The following is a 22,733-nucleotide window of genomic DNA, read 5'->3' as shown; positions in this document are numbered from 1 at the left end:
ATCTTATAGTTTTTGACCGATATCTTGAAAAATATCCATTTTAAGGCAAAAAATATTGGGAATTATAAGTAGTAAAATTTTACACCTTTTATACTTTGTAAACTTTATGTAAAACTTTCCGTTTACGATTTATGGCCTATTTAATGAGCCGGTCAATCATCTTTGGCAAGTAACTCTTTAAATATTGGATTTATCAATGAAATACAAAGGCATTAATATATTATATATATGCATTATCCATTTATTAAGGTTACTTTATAACATGTAAATTTTTTTGTAAAACTTACTATTTACGGTTTATGGCCTATTTGATGAACCGGTTGATCGTTAAAATATTGGATTAATGAATAAAATGCATGTATGTACATAGTTTTTAGGTCACTTTATTCTCTACAAGTTTTGTTTGAATTTTTTTTTCTAGTGTCCATATTTTTTTAGTTGTTCCACGTATAATGTAGAAATGCCGAGGCTCGGCGGGTGACGTGGCAGGCCAAAAGCTTTTTTACGGATGTAATAAAAACGAAGAAGAAATTTCCAATGCAAGTGGATTTTCACCGTTTCCGAAAAGGCAAAATTTTTGATTTTTTTTTTTACTTATAGAAAATTTTTAATACATTTTTTAAAATATTTTCCGTTATTTTATTCTTGCATCCGAATATAAAATAACTACTCAATATTATTTAGAATACATACGAAACATATGTACGAAATATATACGAAATATACATGGTACCTTGAAATTTACTATTTATCGCCAAACGTTAAATAACTCAAAAAGGATTAGAAAAAAAGTTTCAAATAAAGTAACCTTAATAAATGGATAATGCATATGTATAATATATTAATGCCTTTGTATTTCATTGATAAATCCAATATTTAAAGAGTTACTTGCCAAAGATGATTGACCGGCTCATTAAATAGGCCATAAATCGTAAACGGAAAGTTTTACATAAAGTTTACAAAGTATAAAAGGTGTAAAATTTTACTACCTACAAAAAATTCCCAATATTTTTTGCCTTAAAATGGATAGTTTCCGAGATATCGGCCAAAAACTTTTATGTAAGATTGCGAGCGTAGCTCCACCTGGATCTGTCAGCATTTTGTGCTTTTATGGTCAGTAACTTATCCTAAAACAAAAGTGAAATTGGATGGGAAATTTAGTGCGAATTTGGCTAAATAAAAACAGCTTTGAATGGGGTAACAGTACAACACTAATTTTTCTGGCACCAAAAGTGGTTCAAATCATGTAACGTAGAAGCGCAAGCTTTTTGTTTAGATCGCATTTTTTTTGTGTCGACTGACAACAGCTTTGGAGTGAGAATTTTTTAACGGATATTAAGTTTTGTAGTCAGTACCTAGATAATTACGTTTTTTAGATTTGGTTAGGTACCTTCCAGATCAGAGCCAGGGTGGGGCAAGTGCCCCACCCTGCCCCACCGTGGCTACGCCCATGGTAACAACAATCCCATAGTATGTCTTTAAAATATGTACAAAACACTCTTAACATCACAAGAATTCACAGATCATGACCATCAACATGCTCCTTCTCTTGCTCTGTTACTAAATCTCTGTCATAATCATTTTCGTTTGATACTACTACCTTTCCTTTATTTAAAGTAACGTGTTTTAAACACTATTATTTCCTTCCCCGTCTACAATCGTTCCAACTACATAGTTGTATTTGTCATCCAACACCTACATTAATTGTTGTATCCGAAACTCCAACTTTCTAATATAAGTTGTAGCGGAAGCGTAGTAACATTGGCCTGATGGAAAAACTTGGCAGCGAATTGTTAGTTTACAAATAAAGTAGTTACAAGTCGAGTCGGAGTTTTATCAAATTCGTACCATTAGGTTAGCGTGAAGTTAGCGGCTATTTGAATAACCATTATGGAGTCGTATCCAGTTTGTTTCCTTTGTGTAACTTGCCAGTTTGTATGGCTTCGTACAAATAGTGAGGTAGGATAATATAGTTTATTGGGGTAGTTATAAAATGTTCTATACATTTAAATACTGTAAAGGGTGTGTTTTCTTGGTGAAGATAAAGTACTAGGTAACTTTCTACCGTAAGTAATTAATGTACATAGTTTAGTGAACTTTGTGAATCGTTCGATTTTAGGTTGTGATAGAAAAACGATTAACGAGTTCAGATAATGGTAACAACTAAATTACCATTATAGCTTACCAAGTACTTCATTATTCAAACCAATTTTATTCCACCTATCTATTTATTATTATTTAGTTTGCTACAATAATCCCGTTGAATATGATCTATGTCTAGTAGGTATATTGATGGATATCCATCCGACCCTTCCTAGAAGCAACGGATCATCGGTATTTGACATGCATTGGAAAACTTTCATTCATATCCACGAGTCACATGAACAAAATAAATGTTTAACGAAATCCCCAAATAAGAAAGGCGTTTTATTCAATACTATTGAAGGTCCCTTAACGTAATATATTGGGAAAATAACGTATCTCGAACGCACCTGTGTCTCACGGACTCTTTCTTGGAATCAGCTCTTTTTCGCTTAATTTAAAGATATGACATTGGACGGTGGAATGTGTTTACATTTGTAGGGTTCTTTATATACGTTAGCGGAACTACTGATTTCCTTTATGGTCTTTTAAGGTCCTTTATTTGATTATTATTTTTACGGTGTATGGTTATAAATTAGAAACATAGCTATGTTTTATTTAATTGTTCGGTTTGTTGATTTAAATAGGTACTGATATTTTCTAAATGAAACACTTACGGTAATTTTTTGGTCCGTTGATTTAATTATTGATATTTTTGCATTTAAATTCGGTCATTTAAATTATAATTTAGAGTTTAAATTGTTGGAAGCAGATTTATATCGTGATTGACTTAAGCCAGTTAGTAAATGTATATTGCTCTTTGATTTTAATTACACTTATAGTATATCTTAAATGAATTTTATTTTCATTATTAAGTATTTAAATTACAACATTTTATTAGTTTCTAAATATAAATATGTAATCAAATACTAGAGCTATTGAAACGCATATCCAATTATAGGGGTTTGTTTCGGGTAATGCGATGTAATAAGATAGATTCGATCAGACCGGATTATTTGCTACTCTGGGGTATAATGTATCACATGGCTACTGAATATTATTTATACTATGTGTTATACTTTGAATGTACCTACTTTGTATTGTCCCTTTTGAATTTTGATGGAACTGCATTTGAAAATATAATTAATAATTTTAATTGGTAAGTATATTCTCTTCAGCTGTAGTTTTCCTTATTAAAGTCATTGTAAAATGTAATTTGAATTTAAATTTTATTTATAAAATTATTTTATTTGATTTCGACGCACGTCTGGCAAGGTGTCTGTGTGTGTTCGTGCATTTTGTGTGTTGAAGTAAACATCTGTGATATGTATGTATGTATGTTTATATTAACACTAGAGCGCTCGCGCCTAAAATTTTCCTTGAGTGCACGCGTGGGTCACATATGTCACCCAATACGACGCACGTTTTTTTTCATTAAAATCGTAGTTAAAAAAGTAAACGAAGTACTTATTTATGAATCAACTTTATTTTTAAGTGATGAAACAAAAAAAATATCAATATTTTCTCATTTTACTTAAATTATGAGCTAAACATAAACCTCTGTGAAAAGTAACTAATTTATTACTTATTGTGATCAATCAGTTTTTTTTACTTTGGAAACTACAAATTTGGTAAAAATAATTATCTAATTATAAAGTTTAAGAATAAGTTGTTCTTATCCAATAAAATTTTATTTTCAACTAGGTTTCCGCCCGCGGCTTCGCTCGCGCAGTAAAGAAAACCCGCATAGTTCCCGCTCCCGTGGGATTTCCGGGATTGCGTTATTTTCCCGGGATAAAAAGTAGCCTATGTCCTTCCTCGGGTATCAAAATATCTCCATACCAAATTTCATAAAAATTGGTTCAGTAGTTTAGGCGTGATTTAGTAACAGATAGAGTTACTTTCGCATTTATAATATTAGTATGGATAAAAAATAAGTATGTCCTAGCACTAGAATATGAGTATTTTATTTCGATTTAAGTTACCCATATATTAATAATTTCTTAAAAGTATAAATTGATCATAAGAGCAGTAAAAAATAAAAGCGGTATACTTGATTTTCACTCGTAATTGTATGATTTCAAAAACTTCCTAGAACGCTCGCGCGGGGGACATGCGTCACCCATGTACTTTTATATTTTCGTAGAGTACACTTCGTTGCACCAAGGAAGCTGACACGCTGCTAAAATGTCCGGTGATTGGTAGTCGGGGAATACCTGAGACAACAACACTCAAGCACGATTGTTTAAAAAAATATTTAGCAATATATAGCACTGGGTGACCTATGTCCCCCGCGCGTGCGCTCTAGTGTTAAGCTAAATAATCTTCTTCTCTATATCACTGGAAGCTATGAATCTACAGACCAGCAATACGTCTATCTGAAGCGTAAATAGGACATGTGTTACCTAAAGAGAAAACCTCTTCTGAAATCTGAACTTAGTTCTTAATTTTTAATCAATAATTTCACCACGACATAACAAACCATAACTCAAAACAAAACGATTTAAACGATGAATTTAATCAGTCAACAAAGGACATTTCAGATTAAACGATGACGTCACAACTAAATGACGTCACGAGGCAATTGCACGCAGCGGCGTTGAATTACAGAACATTTGTGTTTCGGAGATCCCCTGATTTCGTGAGACACATGTGGGTCATGATAATTCCTTTGCTGAAATGAAACAGCGCTGTTTGTATGTTCACATAGGATACATAGATTCATACGTATAAAGCATGCACACATTTTTTTGTCCTTACTTATATGGGGCATAAGGCATAATACGGGCATAACCTATACATATTACTGGAATATTGTCTTTGAAACCGTAATAGTGTTTATGTCTGACCTGTGTGTGTTTGCACTAGAAGTTCTGTTTTGGTTACTTACTTAACGTTACTTTTATGTAAGAGAATGTTTAATTTATATGTGATATATATTATCACGTTCATTTCCGATACGTTAATATTCCAGACCTCTACCAATAAAATCTAAGATTTCGAAGTAGGTACAACATGCAATAATCTAATAAATTCTTCTGCTATTCTACTCTGAATACCTAAGCTTACAAAATAATTTAAATCTATAATATTCGCTACATTCGCCAAAAATTTTACTACAAACATTTAAGCAGAAAACATTCAAATTCATCATAACATTACTCAAAATAATCAGTTACAAGTACGTACATAAACTCGTTGAAACGTTCGCATTTCGCTTAAACCGAGTTTAGCAACGAATTTAAACCGTCACAAGATTTACTTTATCTTTGTAATTTAATTTCTTCTCCGTTTTAATCTTTCATTGATTTGCATCGAAATTAGCTTTTAGGTATGCGGGAATTAATTCATTCTGACGATGATTTAATTTGCTTTAGAAAGCGTATTGCATAATATGGAAATTATAATTGTAGTTTTCAGCAAAGAACACGTCTTTGTTTTTTTTTCTTTCGTCAGAAAAAAGTAGGTTTATTTGCGAAAGATCCAGATTGTATTTAATGCAAATATCGATTCAATCACATATTTTTATATCATAAGGAAAACACTCGAAATGGATTCCCATTTCCCTTCTTACTAATCTCCTCTTTTCCATAGTGCATGAAACGTACGTACAGTAGGTATATAAAATGGTAAGTAAATATTTATTATCACGACACGTATGCAATAAAATATACCTATACATGAAGATGAACATCCAATAAAGCTTAGAGAGATGGTATAGGTATTACAACTGAGTTGTTGCGCAGTGATCGTATTCTAAAAGCAAAGCTATTATTTTAGAGAAAACTCTACTTCATGTATCCTATAATATCTATATTCATGATTCAACTACTGTAGCATAATATTAAACTCGATCGCAAAACTAAACGTGTTTCAAAATTATCGTCTAGATTCTAGAAACATAATAATTACATTTCAAAAGGATTAAGGAAGTATATTGTGATAAATGAAACAGCTGTCTAGTTTAATACTTTTTACTAAAAGTTTATTGTGTTTAAATTGAGGGCAAAATAGCTCTTCAATTTTCTGAATGATTGTATAAGTGGGTATTCTGTAAGATTAGATTCGGTTTCAAGATTAGGTTCGGTCTTGTTATCTACGTTATTCGAATTTATTTAAAGATATCCTGAGAAAGGTAATTTAAAGAGAGGTCCTGGGTTCGATTTCCAGTGAATATAAAAGTGCGGAACTTAAAAGACACAAGAATACTAGTCTTCTTCATAAAATTGAATCTATTGGTCTTCACATAGGTACCATATTATGTGACATAAGTACATACGATTATTTCAACTAATTCTGTTTTGGCTTTCAGATATAGATTTCAAAAATGCTGCCCTTAAAAGAGAAAAAGCAAGACAAAGTAAATATAATCCTCCTTCATTAAAATCTTTCAATAAATATACAGTTATAATGTCAATCCAAAAGTGAAGGCACTCCCGTGTCCTAGTAGCATAGCGTCATAAAAACGATAATCCAAGTACAAATTCGAAACCATTATTTAAACACAGCAACCACATTTCAAATTCCCATCTGCTTGCAAATGTTCCGGGCGCGCAATAGACGCCATAACAAAATTATAAAGGTGCCCAATACTTTATCTTAATTTCATAAAATACTGCATCTCGAATACCACAGTTCCAGAAACAATTCCCAACTTTTGCAGACTTATTAAACTGTACAGAAGTTCTGCATTATCGATCGCTATAAAACTTTATTAGGGATTTCGTTTTTAATCTCCTGCTATTTCTGAGTTCCTGGTACTTGGTATACCTAAGGTGGGAGTTGAGATAATTTGTTTATTTTCAGTCTCTTTAAAACGAAGTCTTATTCCTTTATTTTTTGTGAGTTTGACGTATCTATGTAGGTGGATGGATTAAAATACAATGTACCTACTTGAAAGATGTACTTGGATACAAACCTCCGTTTAAGATGCCCAAGATAGATATTGTAATAAATCGCTACTATCGTTTAATTCTATACAAATATGTACCAGTATAATCTGTTAATAAATACATTCAAATTTTGTTCATAATAATCTCTAAGAGCCTCACATTACTGCAAGCAGCCACGAAATGAAAACAAATTTATAATGTGAAATACGCCAAATAAACTCGAGCACTCGGCACCACTCTGCTAATTTTTCACTCGCTAAATCAAATAATGGAGCCTCACTTTTTACCGAAACTTTAACAATGTTGAAACTGGACTTCAGAAGTATTTAGTTATTTGTGAAATGGATTTTTCTATTAATAGCATAAGTAGAATTTAGTATTTCGAAATTTAAGAATTTTAACGGATTTTAAACGCGATTTATTCGTTACATTATTTAACCCGATGTAACGAAATAGATGATAATATATATATAATATATTATGCTAGATATCGATGACATTATGAACAAGCTTCTGATCCATAATATCTTTATGTATTAAGCCGTTATTTTCGTCAGTCCGTTATATTTGATTTCACGTCCACAATACAGGGTCTTAAGGGCTTAGGCCATAATCCACCACGCTGGCCAAGTGCGGGTTGGCAGATGTCACATGTCATCGAACTTTTTGATTCTTTGATATTTCGGCTTCCTTATGTTTGATTTTTTGCAGGAATTATATTGGCGAATCTATAGACACTTTTTATTATTAAGCTGAAGAGTTTGTTTGTTTGAACGCGCTAATCTCAGGAACTGCTCGTCCGAATTGAAAAATTATTCTGGTGTTAGATAGCCCATTTATCGAGGAAGGCTATAGGCTATATATCATCACGCTAAGACCTGCAACAGAAGCAGAGCCACGCAGGTGAAACGCGGGGCACAGCTAGTGCCATATAAATTTGCGTTTGTACCTTGTGATTTCCGTTGTATTTTTTAAATAGATACAATTCATGAGAATAAACATTTTTCATAGTAAATTAATATTCATGAAGTGGCTGACACAGATACGATTTAGCGGTTACACACGTAATAAATATAATTATCTTGGTTTATGAAATTTACTGACATAAAGTTACAAACATATGAAGTACTTAAATATTTTTTTCTTTTTGCACTATCCCATTAACTTCAGCTATTTTCTTCACGATAAGGTGGCCTGGTAGAGATTGCTGCTTAGCAATAAGGCCGCCCCTTGTACAAACGATGCCTTTTTGTAATAATGTTATTTTTGTCATAATTTCGTTTGTGCAATAAAGTTTTATAAATAAATAAATAAATGTGTGCGTGTACTAGTGTACACACGTAAGAAGTGAAACTTTTTTATGACCTTATTTTTCAAAAAATAATTTATTACCTATATGCAACTTTACAGAAATACGTCGAATCACGCGTGGCAGGGATAAGAAAAAGATGGCGCGTAACGGAAAAATGTCACGCGTAACGAAAAAATGTTACTTACACTCAATTTTTTTCCAACCACGATAAAGAAGTTTCACTTCAAAAAAGTAAAGTAAATTGTTACAAGTAGGTATCATTATACATATAGCTAGGTACCAGATAAATTCCCGATCATAATATTAATTCTCACAAACCTAGTAACCAATTACTTAACCCCAAAACATTTACTATTTAATACCGCCAACCGTATTGAATGAGTTTATACATACCTACATAATTTAGTAGTTAATATTCAGTTCGTATAAATCTAGTTTATAATTATTAAAACGATAACCTCATAATGGATTCAGATTTCAAATAACTACCCTCCATTTGTGACGACTATTTTTTTATTACTTATTATCAATATGTAAATAATAAATATAATATCCGTCTCTTTCATTATTTATGAAAGCTCTGAAAGAAGAAAGAAGATGGTTGTACAAAATATATCCAAATAACTTTATGACATTAGAGAAGATAAAACTATAAAAACACATTTTACGAGACATAAACTTGGCTTTTTTGGGCTAAACGGGATAAAAGTATTTTATATATCAATTCATGTTTCAAACTATCATTTACCGAATTTCTTGGATATCCATCTATTGAAGGATGGAGGGATAGCTAAACAAAATTCTTCAATTCAAAAAAAAAACTAGCTTTTAGCACGCGGCTTTGCTTCCCCTTAACCCTATCGTACGGCAAAGAAGTATAAGAGTTAATGTCATATTTCATCACGCCGTAGCACCATGCCGTAGCGTCATGCCGTAGCATCACGCCGTAGCATCACGCCGTAGTATCATGCCGTAGCATCATGCCGTAGCTTCATGCCGTAGCATCATGCCGTAGCATCACGCCGTAGCATCATGCCGTATCATCATGCTGTATCATCATGCCGTAGCATCACACCGTAGCATCACACCGTAGCATCACGCCGTAGCATCACAGCGTAGCATCACGCCGTAACACATGCCGTAGCATTACGCCGTAGCAGCACGCCGTAGCATCACAGCGTAGCATCACGTCGTAGCATTACGTATTAGCATCACGTTAAGCCGGGTCCAGGTCGGGTTTTTTCAAATGTCGTTTGTTAAGGTAAAAACGCCAGAACTATTTCTAAAAAGTATCAGGAACTGTAGAACTCAACTGCACGCGATAAGAACTCACATTTTTTTTTGATCTGCTAAAAATGATCTGCTAAGTTCACTAACATGATAAATTTCAACCATAATTGAATAATCACTAGGTAGGTATACGTACGAGCGTAAAAGAAGTAAGAATAAATCAGCATTGCACCAATGTTCTTACAAAAACGTGAAAATTGCTCGCAGCTTATAATAATTTCCAAAGACGTTTCCCGTATGCCGCTATTCCGAGGAAATTTAATTTCAGAGACCTCTGTTCCGATTAAATACGACCTTGTTTCATATGGAAAAAGAGGGTACTTTTAAAAAACATATTCCTAATGGCACTGACATTCTCATGATTTATTTACCTGCTGGGTTCTGTATTCGTAGCTGAGTGGTTTCTGAATTAGTTATTTCACCTTGATTAGGTAATATATGTTATATACATGGTTACATAATATTATTATGTAGAGTACGATTTAAATTATATAGAAGAAAGGATGGAAAACAAAATTGAATCAAATCGTTTCATAAACCGTAAATAATAGTTGGTACCTACATGGTACCTACACTCGGGTGCAAAAAAATCGCACACTCCGTACATTTTAATTTCAACTTCAATTATTTTTATATTCTTAACATATTTGGACTTATATCAAATGAATGGATATTTAAAAAGCTTTCTAAATAATTATTTATTATTATAGGTAACACATTATTTTCAATGTTTCTGCCAAATTACGGAGGTTCTTAATTCGTAGCTTTTAAACTTTAAATCATTCATATTATACATACAGATCAATAAATGGGCTGTTATTTCAGAAACTACCTACTTGTATAAGTTTTAAATAGCTTGTCCGGTTCTATGAAATCTTACAACTTACTAATTTCTATGTAGTTGTAATATCTACTGTTGAAACTTGTAGGTACCTACATGTTAGGATCGGCCAAGGGTAGCATGTTTCATTTTGAAATGATATAACATGCTAATATATTATAACAGCTATAATTATTCAGACGAGTATTTAGAAGGAAAGCCTTCAAATCCAATTACCAAAAAAGTGATTAATGAATGTCATTACAAAAACAATTTATGACCTTTACAACAAAAATGAATATACTTAGATATTGAAACCCTCCTGTCAGTCAGTCAGTGTATCAATATCGAATTTAAGTATCTACCACAAAGTTTTAATTTAGTTTTCCCAACGACGTTGATTTTTCCCAATCTATAGACATTTAGGTATGTACAATTTTCCTAAAATCCAATATTATCATAGCGATTCGTTCAACTGTGTTGATTTCTTCTAAAAATAGATATCCTATAGAAGCAACCGAATCAACTGTGATTGCCCTTTGTGACACGATCTTTTCAAAATCAAATATCGTACTGATTGTTATTTGAGATATCTCTTCCTGCTCATAATATATTATGGTTGTTTTCTAATATGAATTGGTAATCAGTTAATATATTATAATACACATTCAAATGAAATTAGATTTAATGTCTCTATGAAAAAAAAAAATTTTTTTTTTTTGTATAAATTAGAATCTATGAAATAAACGAAATAAACGATAAATAAGAATACTATATGAAATACAATTACTAGCGTTTTGGTCTAGACAAAGCAACTCTATAAATGAAGACGTTGATATTAAAAAGCAAAACAACAAAAAAATACGTGTGGCACTCGAGGACTGCCGCGATAACGGCACTGGAGTGAGGGGTGTTAGGTTTTTTCGTTACGGAATTTTTACATTCGGTCGCCGCGCTCAAAGTCTGAGATAAAAGCTATGCAATAGCTTAAAAAAAACAATCTTACAAAAGCAAAGACCAAGAACGATTACAGCGAACAAAGTTTGTGTAATAAAAGATTCATGAAAGAACAACGTGATTCAAACCTCATTGCTTGATTCATAAGTATAATGAAACTGTTACAACATAACTAAATATTAACTGAATCTGATAAAAAGAAATTAATAAAATCTTTGTAACCGACTTCAAAAACAGGAGGAGGTTCTCAATTCTTAGCATAAATGGTGAGGAGGAGCTAATTTTTATTACAACTGTGTCACATTGATACGAATATTTTATTACTTTTATTAAGATAAAAATCTCATGTTTTTACTATCCATAAATCGAGTAGCCATATCCTTCTTTATCCAATTTTCTTGATTTTTACGATAATTTTTATGGCATTGAAAGTAAGTTATTCGTATGACAATCGAACTGAACTGAACTTGAAATATTTTCAATTTTTTTAACAAACAAAACACGTGTTTAATTTAAGGGCTTATACATACAAGAACTTTGAAATTGGATTAAAATTTTAACGTACAACATCACGTTTTCTCCGAAAGGTCCACTGGTTACTTTCAGTTGTTTAAGTCCCTCCTAACAAGGGTGGGCCTGTTGCAATAACCCGGGCACATGTCCAAACAGAGCTATTACTGAGAAAATCCAAGAACCAAATAACACAATGTCCAACCAAAATCTCACGCAGTACATCTAACCGTTACACTGGAAAAACATTTCTAAATCTGATCTAAAACCCATCAAATCATTCCTCTTATATCCTACTAGCTGTACCCTGCGGTTTCACCCGCATTGCTACGCTCCTGTTGATCTTAGCGTGATGATATACAGCCTATAGCCTTCCTCGATAAATGGAAGTATCTAACACTGAAATATTTTTTCAAATCGGACCACTACTTCCTGAGATTAGCGCGTTCCAACAAACAAACTCTTCAGCTTTATAATATTAGTATGGATTAGTATAGATACGTAATGCAACTTTTAGGTCAGTCCAATCGATCTCTAGAACGAACAAACGAATTTTATGAGTTAGTTTTAAGTTTGTTGTCTCAACAAAAGCTTAGTACTGCGACGTGTTTAAACTCGTAGACATTTGCCGAGACAAAACTGTCCGGCAAGTTTGTTATACCGAAGTTTGTCTAAACTGGGACGACACGTGAACACGGTCAAAGAGAATTATATAATTTTATGGTGGTGGCCCACAATTTTATGAAGAAAGAAATTACCAATACTAATATTATAAAGCTGAAGAGTTTTTTTTGTTTGGTCGCGCTAATCTCTGGAACTACTGGTCCGATTTGAAAAATTATTTCGGTGTTGGATAACCCATTTATTGAGGAAGGCTATAGGCCATATATCATTACGCTGAGACCAACAGAAGCAGGGAAATGCGGGTAAAACCACACAGCTAGTTAACCATAAACTGAGTATACTCGAAACTTATGTACATAATATTATGATTGCCAATGAAAGCGTACATATAAAACGCAATTCACTTTATAAATCTCCTATCAAAATTTCGCAGAACATTTGGAAATAACAGAAGTTATTACAAATAATAACAATGTAATAAGCAAATCACGATAAATGCCCAAAAATCCTAAATTAATTCAAAGTATAGACATTTCTGGGAACATTAATTTGGAGTAAGGATATAAATTATTGTTTTACGGATAAAATGAAATCTAATCACGAGAATCACAGGACACGAGACATGATATTAGTATTTCTTACCTATTTTTGTTTATAGTTAGTATTAGGTAAAATATAATATGTCAGTATTATGTCTGAATCCTTCCTTGCAAGATTATTTCTGCGTCGCATTGCCTTACTTACCTGAAACAATGCAATTCTGTCAAAAACCCAGCCATAACTCATTCAAATATTATGACACGTAATATCTCATATCTTACTTAGGCTAACTGGAATAATCTCTTATTAGGTTCGCGCGGAGCAATGTAATCCCTATGATTATAAATGTAAAGACCACATTTGCATACGGCTTGCAGATTTCCCTCACTGGCTTGCTCTATTTTGCTCGAGTCAGGCTATGGATTAAGCTTCTGTGTGGTGAAAGTTATAAGCATTTCTATTGCAACAACAAACTTAATTAGCTAAGTTTACATTCTGGCGTATTACAGATACATTGTGTCTGCGAGAAAACAGCTAATTAGCCTACTTATTAAGCTGTTAGTGTAGAAATGTATATAAAGCTCACAATGCCTTGAACCTAGGTTAGTGGACTATCCTAATGGTTGTTTACATTATCCCGGGTACTGGAAAATGTAGATAATGTTTATGTTCATGAATAAGAAATGTCTGATAATATTAATCTAAATTCAAACGCGTTTAAGCCTACTTCAGCGAATAAATGTTGGAGTTGAATTTAGTTAGGATAAGTTATATGTTACGTATACAAAATTTCAAGTAAATACAAGGCAGTGTTCAGTTTACAATAATGTCGATATTTTACAGTGAACACATAATATTAGATATGAGATTTTTTTTAATTATAATTTCCAATAAGAATTCAGCATAGATATATTTTTTGGGCATATTTTCTTATTTCTGCTGCATATAAACAATGTCCACTGTAAAATGCCATACTTTCTCATAAATAAATCAGTTCAAAATGTTATCATTTGCACCACAAAAAGCTCAAGCTTAAATAAAACTAAAGCGAGTGAGGGTAAACTCAAATTACTAAGCGATATTAAAAGCTGTTTGTTAAAACGTGATTGTAGAACTTATACAGTTTCTGTTTACTCAAAAAAATGTTTTAATAACAACATGAACATTGTAATGTTTAAATTATTTTTATGGAATTACCTACTAGGTTTCCGCCCGCGGCTTCATCCGCGCAGTCAAAGAAAAACCCGCATAGTTCCCGTTCCCGTGGGATTTCCGGGATTGCGTCATTTTCCCGGGATAAAAAGTAGCCTATGTCCTTTCTCGGGTATCAAAATATCTCCATACCAAATTTCATGAAAATTGGTTCAGTAGTTTAGGCGTGATTGAGTAACAGACAGACTATATACCTACAGATATAATATTAAGTATGGATTAATTTTCGTGTCTGCACTATTTGTGTAAAGGCACAGGCAGCTTTGGGTCACTTTTAGATTTGTACTAGATACACACAGATATATTTTCAAGAACGTAAGAAATTAAACAACTATACTTAGTTAAAATTTTCATCGGTCACCGTGCAATAGTTTTTGAATGTATGGCGAACAGACAGACAGATACATATAATGTAAGGATAACGTGTACGACGTAGGTAGGTATGTGGTAAAAAAATAATCTTTTATTTGAATTAGTCACCTACCTAGATAATATGATGTCTTTGTTTATGCCCCTAAAATTAAATCACATTACAAATTACTTCTTCTAACAAAGGAACAAGCAAATGTTTGCCACAAAGTTCAATAAACCGCATTAAACAAAACTCATTTCAGATTGAATGCGAAACTTCACCATATCCGATGACAATGGATTTGAATGCCATTTAAAAAGTTAAAAATCCTCGCGAGCATAATCGCGGGAAATTCCGACGATCTACTTGATGTATGAACAAAGTTTTTGCGTCAGCTTTTAATGTTATTCTTTGTATATCATTTGAATGTATGAATTACAAAGAGTTATGTTATGTGTTAGGTTTGATCGCCTCCTTGGTACAGTGGTTGACGCGTGAGCGTAGCCGGTAGCACCGAGGGGTCGTGGGTTCGATTCCCGGTGGAGACGAAGAAAAAAAAATGTCTCGGTCTGGTAGGACACAGAAGGCTGATCAGCTACTTGTCCCTAAAGAAAATCGATCAGTGATAGGTTATGATTATAGGAGTTAATTTGGAAGATTCGTAAACAACCTTTCGGGATCTGGATATTGATTATCTTATCCTACTATAATTATTATATAAATGCGAAAGTTTGTGAGGATGGATGTATGTGTAATGTGTATGTATGTTTGTTACTCTTTCACGCAAATACTACTGAACCGATTACAATGAAATTTAGCACACATATAGAAGGTAACTTGCATTAACACATAGGATTGGTTTTATCCCGGAAATCCCACAGGAACGGGAGTTACGGGTTTTTCTTCGAAAACGCGGGTGAAGCCGCGGTGAAAGCTGGTAATTTATATTTTAAACTGGAAGAACGCAATTGTATTTCGACTATTTACGAACATATTTAGTTCCTATTGTATTAAAAGGGATGACAAGTTTTTATATATTTGGACATTATCATTATTTTATAGGCAGGAAAATTATTATTATAATCGATAAGAGAGTAGGTATTTTATGAAAATCGGTTCCAATATTAATGAGGCCAGGGAAAAATTTAATGAGGGTAGACTCATTTCGTTGAGTAAATTTAAAATTCTTAAAACATAAATTATAAAATATAATGATCCTACTTACAAGTAGGTATAGGGTCACCATTATTTAATATTAATTTAATAAATATCTGCTATATAGGTAAAACACAATATTTAATAAAATATCATATTTAAGTACCTACATATTGTGATACCAAACAATAATATTAAAATTCAATAAAAACAGGAATTTTTAAAACCGCGAAATACCTAATTGCAAATATTTTATAGAGTAGGTACCTAAGGTAAATTAAACAAAAAAACTACAGATTTTATACTAGACACAAAACAAATCAAAATAAATAATCAACTCTTTTTTTATATAATAATTCATCAGTCATGTCACTATTCCTAAATTATTGAGAGGCTTTCAAATGATTTACAGCTTTAAGCCCGACTGGCGGGTTTTGTCAACACCGCTATACCTACAATATAAAATTTTCATAAACAAACGCACAAGTAATATTTTTATAGCTGTATTTCCCCAGTTACGTCAGTTTTAACTTGCAAACTTTATATTGGGCTATAAAATTTAGAAACTGCATAATAGTAGGTACAACAAGACAGAGAAACTGTAATATTTCAGATATATGGTCGTGGAACGCCAATTTTATCATAAAATTGTCTTTACTGTAAAATTCTTGTACATTTTTTAGTTTAAAGTGAAAATAATAAAAAAGAGCGTGTTTGATGAGCACACGTGTCAGAAGTGAAAATTCTTTGGCAAGATTTAAAGATACCGAAATCGTCGTCTTACTCCATGACGTGACGGTGTTCACCATGGCGCGACCTTGAAATTTTACTCTCAACGCACCTAAAGGAGTTTCACTTCAATAAACTATTTATTCACTTCCTTAAAACTACAAAATACGAGGATTATAATTTAGAAAAAATATCCTTATTTTACTAAAATAATTTTCGTTTTCATAAACATGAATTATTAAAGAAAATTCCATATAAATATAGAATACTGAAAATTCAGTAACAGTCCAGTAAGCAATGGTCGACAAAGGCTCAAAGGACGTCTTGGACCTAATTTGCGGTCTTTGATGTGGACGTAATACTGACGGAATATTGCATCAGGCATTTATTACTACTGACTAATGCGTAGTTTATGGGCTGGGCTTTGGTCGCCTTTGTTTGTTTCTTTGAATTTCATATTTGTTTCTCTATAATCGGTTTGGTTTATAGCCCTAATTAAATAACTTGCAAATCTACCGATTTAAGTTATTTTATTTCACACAGATAGCGCTGGCTCAGTGATGAGGACCTCGGACTTCAAATCGACGAATGGTTCGAGACCAGGCGAGCCTACTGGAAATAAATTGATTTTTCAATTTGTCTGCGCATGTTATAACAACATCACCACTGCTTGAACGGTGAAGGAAAACATCGCGAGGAAGCCGAAGTCGAAGAACCAAAAGTTCGACGATATGTGACATCTGCCAACCAGTACTTGGCCAGCCTGGTGGATATGGCCTGTATCCTCATGAAATCCGAAATGCCTTTTTATAGGAGAAAAAATTTATTACAACTTGTTTATGTGCATCTTCAATTTATGTATATTAGTAGTATAATTTCCTTACCAAAAATATTTGTAACGCCAAGATGTTTCAAAAATTAACTAACAAAGAACTTATTTCATGAAAATTAGGTTCCGTAAGGCGATAAAATTATACACCAACATAATTTTAGAATTTGTTGTTTGGAAAAAAACACCAAAATTGGCTAAGTTCTGCCCATTGAACCTTTTTGCGGCATCATTTGAAAATTTAATTTCAAGAAGCGAATATATTAGGGGTAAGGTTATTAAATCTTCGAGATAATGTAAAGTTATGGTTTTAATAAAGAAATATTGGCCTTTGTACCTTTTTAGAGTGAAGTTTGGTGTAAGATATTAATATTAAGTAGTTCATTAGATATTTTGGCCGTTTTGGAATATAAGATTAAAAAGTAGAAAAGTTTAGTAAGCAACATCTTATAAATTATAATAATATCTCGTTTTTCTTGTTCATTTTTGATGCGTTGAAATGTTCTCTTATTATATTATTATTTTCTCTTCACGAATGATAATAATCTCATAGTTCTTTCATTCCTGTCACAATCTTTTGCAAAGATATATAAATAACCTGAGCAAATCTAAAACGCATTAACTAATACGAACACATTTACCCACACCTCTATAAAAGTATAGTTTGTTACACCCTATTTCCTTCACACCATTATATTCAATACCAAACCAATGCTGACACGCACTATTCACTAAACAGATCAAAAATTCCCCCAAAAAGAAAACTGCATTTGACAAATCTCCCCTCACGGAACTAACACGCTGAAATACAAAAGAAACTAGTTAAGACGTCATCACAGTAATGTGTTCTGTAAGGAATTACGTCACAACTCACATTTCACTTAGGGTTACTTCTGAGACTTATTTTTGGAAGATTTTGCATCGTAGGCAGCCCTAATAATTTTGGGAAGCGTGAATGCAGACTATAGTGGTATTTGTTGGAGGGATAAGTATAAATTGCTTTTTAATATAATGTAATAACTGATAAGTACAATTGTTATTTAACTAAGAAAACTCTTAATATTAGGTATAATATTTTCCTATAGCGGAATTATAAAGACTGAAATCAAAAGTGAAACAGATACTAAATAAAGTAGAATACTTACCGATAAATTATATTACTTATAGATTTTGATTTCAATCAAATACCAGTGACTGAAAAATATATAGATACTTACTAAAGTACCTACCGAAATATTTTTATAGAATTTATCCTGGTCGACTTTTCTAAATAAAACAACTTTTGGGCTTTAAATTGCAAGCCAAAAATGCAATAAACATAATGGAGGTAAAAAATACTAAAACAGTGATGTTTTCTTACGAATATATTTTGATTGTGGTTTTCCTTCTTTGCCCGCATGGAAAAATAGTAATTTCTAAAAGCTTAAACGACTAAAAAGTAACAGATCCAATAAAAATTGTTTCTAGATACCTATACACTAAAACGAAAAAGTAACGAATTCAATGGTTCGAGATATCTTTAATCTAGTCAGCCATGTGTGAAATTTCATAACTGGCCAGGGGACACCGTGCATGTTACGAATATTACATACCATCGAATAAGTCATTCGAAAAGGAATGCTAGTCTCCCCTTTGGTAAAATTGTTACATACAATTGATTCAAACTTGAGAAAGAAATCAAAAGAATTTGGTTTGGTACCTATATAGGTATTTCTTTTGGTACCTAGTCATGTCTTGGTAACATGTCCTTATAAAATAATAATATTATATCATTAAAAATTGAAATGTATAGTAGACTAGCGGTCCGCCCCGGCTTCGCCCGTGGTACATATTTCGCAATAAAAAGTAGCCTATTTCCTTTCTCGGGTATCAAAATATCTCCATACCAAATTTCATGCAAATTGGTTCAGTAGTTTAGGCGTGATTGAGTAACAGACAGACAGACAGAGTTACTTTCGCATTTATAATATTAGTATGGATATTATTAAATGAAAAATATAATGAAGATACGATTTAATTATATAATTTTATAGGACGGAACTCAAACTACATAGGTACTTACATACCAGGTATTTATGATTAAAATATAGTATTTACTTAACCCACATAATAAATAAATAAATAAGACTTACTACAGCAGCTCTATATTAAGAGCTCTATCGTAAGTAATTTAATATCTTTACAATCAATGTTTCTTCAACATTCATTCAACAATAATAGATATACTATCTAAGCTATTTGATGTGATAATAAATCTTCTTTTGTTATCCTCATAATATTATACCTTAAATACTCTTTAAAAAATAAATACAAATAGTTGATATTATTAAGAACTAGTACCTATCATACAGATTTTACTTCAATATTCTCTAACGAAAGTTGGGTTTAAGTCCAGCCTATTCACAAAGAAATAATTTTATTGAGCTTTATTTCGGCTATTCACGAAATAATAACGTCAAATGAGCAATATGTTAGGATTGGTCTTCATTGTCATAAATTGGATAGTAAATTATTTAAGAGGATTATTTCTACGTGATTTATATATTGAGGTAATCAACCATTTTGCGACATTCGGAAAGCACAAAAATTCAGTAGATATAATATCTATGAATTACTGTCTGGAAAAATATATTTTTGAACATCATTATCATGAAAATTTATTTCATGCATCAAAAGGTATGTATAAATTTGAGATTTATGTACTATTATCAAACTTATATACGCCCTACTTACCTACAACTATAACATCACTACATAGTATAAAACAAAGTCGCTTTCTCTGTCCCTATATCCCTATGTATACTGAAATCTTTAAAACTACGCAACGGATTTTGATGACAGAGTGATTCAAGAGGAAGCTTTTATAGTCGAGCCAATTTAATAGGATACATTTGACGTCTACAATTTTATCTTCGAAGAGAGGTAACCTGCTTAAAAACATAGATTAAAGTAAATTAATCGATACGGACTTGAAACATTTGTCAATCGAAATTGAAACACATGTCAATTTTAAAATTCATCAGGCGAATCCCTGTCCCAGTAATATACTTTCTTTCGTAAATTTAAGGAGCAAGATAAGACAAGTATCTAGTATCTACATAAGGGTACGCGCAGACAGAGAGCGTTCTGCGTTCCGCGTTCTGCGTTCTGCGTTCCGCGTTCTTTGTAATGTGAAGGATCTATAGCGCCGGCGCACACAGAACGCAGTTAGACCGCGGCGGTCATTCGGAACGCTTGCGTTCTCGCGTTCTCTGTACAGAATTACAAAGAACTCGCGTTCTCGCTATGGCTGGTCCGTCTTCTCCAATTGGTATCTTGTTTTTCTATTTCAGATTTTACATAGTCATGTAACTCATTGAAGCTATTTATTGACATTCGAAAATAAATATAAAATCTCTCTTCATCTTGAAGCAGCTCAGGGATAAGAATACTAAATTCTCCCATATCATCTCGTTTCGTGTTGATAGGGTGTACCCAACATTTTCTACTTTTTTTTGACTCCTCTAGACTCCACAAAAGCAAGGCTTCATCTTCGGAAGATGAACTTTCGAGAGACATGTTTCTCGTGCGGAGAGTCACGAAATAGAACGCAAATGTCTTGAACGGCTCCTGTGTGCGCTAGAACGCAGAACGCAGAACTGACGAACGCAGAACGCAGAACGCGGAACGCAGAACGCTGTATGTCTGCGCGTAGCCTAATTAAAAAAACACAACGCATTTATTAATTTATGATGATTTTGATTCACAAGTAGGTAATCAATGCATTCGATTCTAGATGTCAGATTTCGATTTTTAGAGTAACGTCTCTGGTATATAAAAAGAAAAAAGGTTTATTGACACAATATTGTAGCGACGTCAGTTCTTTAAATCAGAAATTGTTTATTATGTTAAGAATGGTTTATTAGTAAAATCAAATCTTAAAATTAATTGTATCGGTCATTATTATTATAAATATGTAATCGCAATTGAAAAAAGTTAAGCAAATGTGCAGTTCTAACAAAACGAAATATCATGTTATTCTATGTCGTCGTTACTAGGCTACGTTGTTGAATTTTGTTGAACTGTCAAATGTTGCCTATTAAAATGGCTCTACGCTTAGCTCTACGTATGTAATTTATTAGATTTTAGACAAAACGGGCGAAGAGTGAAGACATGGGCGGAAAACTAGTTAGGTATATACCTATAGCTGTGTCTAATATAATAACGAATATATTAATTGACCTAAATTCCTTTGCAGGTCCAGCCAATGATCAATCAGCAAAAATATTTCCAACAAATCTCAATTAGAACAATGAGCCCATTAGGCAAGATATTGTTTCAGAATTCCATCAAACCTTTGAAACCCTTTCAAAGGGAAAGAAACGGCAGACCATTGACACTTTGGAGCCAAAACAAAAGAGGTAATTTGTCCAATTGAACTCGAATTCCCGGACAAGAAAAAGATTATTATTTAAAGGAAACAGGGAAAAACGAATTTTCTGTAACTCTTGAAAGGCCATTGTAGGCGTGAAATTAAAGAGCCTATCTATTGTTCGGAGTTTTTTCGATTCGCCTCTGAGGGGCTGCTTTGGCTAATAGAATTACATGGTATATGTAGGTAGTAAATACTAAATAGTTAATGGATTGTTGTACTTAACAACTTTTCCCCACTCAAGAGATTTCATCACTATAGGTACATACCTAGTATAAAACAAAGTCGCTTTCTGTGTGTCTGTATGCTTAGATCTTTAAATTTACGCAACAGATTTGATGTTTTTTTTAATAGATAGTGATTCAAGAGTTTTAGTAGGTAGGTATAATTTATCAGTTTTGGACAAAGCGCGGGAAGGTGCGGGCGGAAAGCTAGTACATAGATGTATAAATCTTTGTTACATTGAAATGAAATTCTCCTAACAATGCAAGGGCGAACGCGGGTTTTTAGATTTAACACGAATTTACGGTTATTGAACTTTTGAAGAGTTTAAAGTTAGGTAATTTTATTGAGATTGTACCTAGCTATGTTTTCCTTTCATAATTAATTTATTAATCTGTCAGATAAAATAAAGCAAGCTTGCTATAGTGTATCTAAGGATAGTGCCACGACTTAGTCGACCTAGGTAGGTATTTTTGATTTTATCAGAAAGTCGTGGCTCGTGGCACTATCCTTAGATACACTATACAAACATAAATGAATAATAATTATAATCAACAATGCAAAATTCCGTTTAGTATTTCAATTTTATATCGTTTAGGAATACGTAAACAGTAAATAAGTTCCTTTTATACCTACCCAACCGATAAAGTTTCCATATCTTTCTCGAAACATGTTACACCAGCTATAACAACTTTATTAAAAGTTACAACAAATAAAAATATACTTTGAAAACAAACAAAAACCAATACCTCATTACATAATAATATGGTTACAAGACTTTTCAAATAAATGGATC

General features: G+C 32.5%; 1 protein-coding gene across 2 annotated transcripts in view; it reads right to left on the bottom strand.

Annotated features, from left to right (window-relative positions):
- The window catches only part of LOC149486912 (uncharacterized), a 222,606-nt gene that overhangs the window by 128,029 nt on the left and 71,844 nt on the right, over positions 1-22,733 (bottom strand). The gene's annotated exons all lie outside the window — the stretch shown is intronic.

Source organism: Colias philodice, chromosome 7, assembly GCF_061535455.1.
Source record: "Colias philodice isolate Cphi_HAF_F1 chromosome 7, ilColPhil1 Martin Lab GWU primary, whole genome shotgun sequence".
Taxonomy (NCBI): Eukaryota; Metazoa; Arthropoda; class Insecta; order Lepidoptera; family Pieridae; genus Colias; species Colias philodice.
Note: the sequence above shows the minus strand (reverse complement) of the source record. Positions and strands in the feature narration are given on the sequence as shown.